Below are 201 nucleotides of genomic sequence, written 5' to 3'. Positions count from 1 at the left end.
AGATATTCCATGAGAAAACAAAATTTACAAAATATCTTTCCACAAATCCAGCCCTACAAAGGATAATATATGGAAAGTATCAACATAAGGAGCAATATTATACCATAGAAGAAGCAAGAAGGTAATCTTTCAACAAATCCACACAAACCTCATTCCACCTCTTACAACAAAAAACAACAGGAAGTGACTATTACTTTTTCT

This window comes from Mastomys coucha, unplaced genomic scaffold (genome assembly GCF_008632895.1).
Source record: "Mastomys coucha isolate ucsf_1 unplaced genomic scaffold, UCSF_Mcou_1 pScaffold20, whole genome shotgun sequence".
Taxonomy (NCBI): domain Eukaryota; kingdom Metazoa; phylum Chordata; class Mammalia; order Rodentia; family Muridae; genus Mastomys; species Mastomys coucha.
The sequence above is the reverse complement of the archived record's forward strand: the minus strand, read 5'-3'. Positions refer to the sequence as shown.